Source organism: Bubalus kerabau, chromosome 5 (genome assembly GCF_029407905.1).
Source record: "Bubalus kerabau isolate K-KA32 ecotype Philippines breed swamp buffalo chromosome 5, PCC_UOA_SB_1v2, whole genome shotgun sequence".
NCBI classification, from domain to species: Eukaryota; Metazoa; Chordata; class Mammalia; order Artiodactyla; family Bovidae; genus Bubalus; species Bubalus kerabau.
The window spans coordinates 123,798,710-123,802,156 of record NC_073628.1 but is presented as its reverse complement, the minus strand read 5'-3'; the positions used below and the strand labels follow the sequence as shown (position 1 = coordinate 123,802,156).

General features: G+C 36.6%; 1 long non-coding RNA gene across 1 annotated transcript; it reads left to right on the top strand.

Annotated features, from left to right (window-relative positions):
- Window positions 1-952: 952 nt before the first annotated feature.
- LOC129654069 (uncharacterized) lies at window positions 953-2,946 on the top strand. The gene is made up of 2 exons (XR_008715373.1): window positions 953-1,080; window positions 2,701-2,946. It is a non-coding gene; the product is annotated as an uncharacterized LOC129654069 (long non-coding RNA).
- Window positions 2,947-3,447: the final 501 nt, after the last annotated feature.

Genomic DNA, 3,447 nt, shown 5'->3' with positions numbered 1-3,447 from the left:
CTTGTTCAGTCCTAGAATACATGTAAAGGATTATAGAATTGCTAGCCCATTCTTCTATGAGAAATAGATTTGCTAAATAGTGTACAACATTTTTGTGTACAGTGTGAGATATTTATCTAATTTTAACTCTTCTAATCAACTTGTCAACATCCATCGGTTGTCCCAGCACCATTTATTAAAATGTCTGTTTTTATCTCGGTGATTTAAGATGCCATTTGTAGCATATACTCAGTGCTCATTGATACTTGTATCTGTTTCTGGACTTTCTATCTGTTTCTATCGATCTAGTTGTCCATTCATGTACCAATACCATGCTTTTAATTACAGAAGTTTTATAGTTTATTATAGTATATTTTAATGTGTGCTATGGCTAGTTTCCCTCTGTAATTTTTCTCTTTGGGTGTTTTCCTAGCTATTCTTGCATATTTGTTTTTCTATCTAAATTTTAGTTATCAACTTATCTAACTCTGTTAAATAATTTCTTGGTAATTTTATTAGGGTGGTATTGAGTTAATAAATTAATATAAGGGAAACTGTCATGTTTAATGCCAGGTCACCTAACCAAGAGCAGAGAACGCCTTGCCATCCCTTCAAATCTGCTTTTGTTTCTTTCAGGAGGTCCGCTATGGCTCTGCTAATTTGCGCCAGCCTCTCGGTTGTTTCCCTTCCTCAGCCTCTCTGCACACGTGTTCAGGCCATGCCCTTAAAGATCCTTCCCTATGTCTGGCTGCCTCATAGCACTTAACACACATTTTTAAAAGGAAGAAAAGAAAAAGAAGAAAAGGTAACTTGTTGTGGGCTCATTAGTGTCATCTCCCCCCACAAAAACAATTTGTATTATTGTCCTAACCTTAGAATGAAACCATATTTGGAGATTAGATCCTTATAGAGGTGATGAAGTTAAAATGAGGTCATTAGGGTGACGTTAATCCAATCTGATAAAAAAGGGAAATTTGGACATGGATTTGTACTAAGGGAGGATCATCTGAGGATACAGGGACAAGACAGCCATCTAGAAGCCAAGGAGAGACCTCAGAAGAAAGCAACTCTGCTGACAACTTAAACTTAGCCTTTGGAACTGTGAGAAAATCAATTTCTGGGGTTTAAGCTACTCAGGTTGTGGTAATTTGTTATTGCAGCCTTAGCAAGCTAATATATTTTTCTAGAGAAAATTTTACTTACCTCAAGAGATCAGCCCTATTGATTAATTAATAGTCAGAGTTTCTTTGCAAATTCTACTCTTGAGATAGACTTTTTAGACCAGTATGGACGTGCTTTGAGGCTCAATATTGCTGTCACTGAATCAGCCAATATACAAGTGACATGATCAATATTTTCAAGCCATGTCCTCAGGGATGCTAGAAATACGACTTCATTTTTTTCTATCACTCACCCTTATTTCTGTCTTGAGCCTCAGTGCTGCCTGGTGGCAGAAAATTTACCCAGTTAATGCTAGTTTTAAGTATTTCAGATTAGGTCCTTTTGGGGACTTTTCCTTCCCAAATGACTTCTCAGAGATTGGTTCAGAAAAATGCAGTAATCAGTCATGTTTTGTCGTGGCCAAGCTTAATAATGCCTCCTCTTAAAATCTTCCCTGCTTCTCTCCCTATCTTTCATGCCTACTTTTTGCATTCCCTGAAATGTGTAGCAGATACACCTTCTCTAGGCTCTCCTTTTTCTGCAGACTAAAATAATGCCTTGGCTTGTCTCTCTAGGCCCCACTTGGAAAGACGCTCAGTCCGCCTTTGCTCTCTGAATGCCAGGATTATCTGAGGAGCATTTGTTCATCTTTCTTTTCCCTTATACTAAGACCTGATCCTGGGCTGGAGATGTAGGGTTAAAAGCCCTTCTTTAAAGATGGAGACACATTGCCTCCACTACCCAGACACATGGCACTTTCTCATTCTTTCCAGTGTCATGTTCCACTCTGTGTATATTCTATAATTTATTTAACTGGTTTCCCATCAATGAATACCTTTTGCTATTGCAAACAGTATGGCAGTGAATAGCCTGTCCATTTGATGGACATTTGCAAATTGATCCAAATACTATGCGTGTGGTTTCTCATGGTTTCTATGCTGTCCTCAGCATTGTATGAATTTCATCCTACAATTCACTTCAGCAGCTTCACCAACATTGAGGGCTATCAATCTTTTTGATATTTGACAATTTTGTAGATAAAATATTGCATATAATTTTAGTTTAGATGTTTATTTCTAGTTTTCTGAGATAAGATATTTTTTAATCATATATTTAAGAGCTTTTTATTGTTTTTGTAGCTTATCTGTTCCTGTCCTTTTTTCCATTCTTCTGTTGGTGTTTTGATTTTCTGAGGCCATTATAAAGGAAATTATCCCTTTGTCTTTCACTTGTTTTAGCTATGTTTTTTCTTTATTTTTTCATTTGTAGTTTGACTTTTCTAATAATGAGTTTTTCCAGGAAGAATTTTTAATTTTGTTATTAACTTTATCAGTTGTTTTCTCTGGCATCTTAGAACATCTATGAATATTTAATACTAGGAGTAGTAGCAAAGAAGTTGCTTTTTTCCTGTTCCTCCCTGCTAGAACTGAAAGCGGGAAGAGCACCAGTGCTGTTTGCAAACTTTGCCTTAAATACCTCCTCGGTAGGTCTACATCAGAGTGAATCTGAAGTGTTGTTACTCAGTTCTTACAAAATAATCTGGTTGATCCCAATTTACAGAGCTACTCGTGCCTTGTATAGTCCTTCAAAACTGTGGACAAGTTTTTCTGAAGAAAGAAACAGAACAAAGCTAATGGTGCAGAACAATCACTTGACTTGATGCCGTGTGTGAGAAAAGCAACTATTCCTGCTGTGCGTGAGAAAAGCAACTTTTCCACTGTTGATAACTGCTATAATGTACTTCATTGCCCAAGTTAATGGATAACAGTGATACAGAGTAAAAAGATACTGTGCTTTTTGCTCTCATTTTCTCGACAGATTTCAATGAAATAACAAAGAATATTCTTTAGAACATGTTTCAACATTTATAACACTTTTTCAAAACTTCTAGTATGATAATGCTACTAGATTAGGGCAGGTAAGAATTGCCTTCTTACAAAAGGAATTTCATTTCTAAATGCTGCAGAACTGGAGTTTGTCATTTCTTCTCTTATTATTAGCATAATTTAAATAATCGAGAGAGGTTCTTCAATTAATTTGGTGCATGCCTTCAGTGTGCCTCAAGTAACCTCTTCCATGTTGACAGCCTGGTTTATTTTAGGAAGAAAGGGTGACCTTAAGAAACAACTGAGCCTGTGTGCTCATTGTTGTCAGTAAGGTGGGCTTGCCATCAGCTAACTAAGGCAAGAATTATAGTCTTGATTAAAATTTTCTCCGAATATAAGTGTACTGCACCCCTACAGTTATCTTTCAACAGAATATAGCAAGATAAAGAAAAAGCCCTTCTGGCAGTGCAACTCATGCATT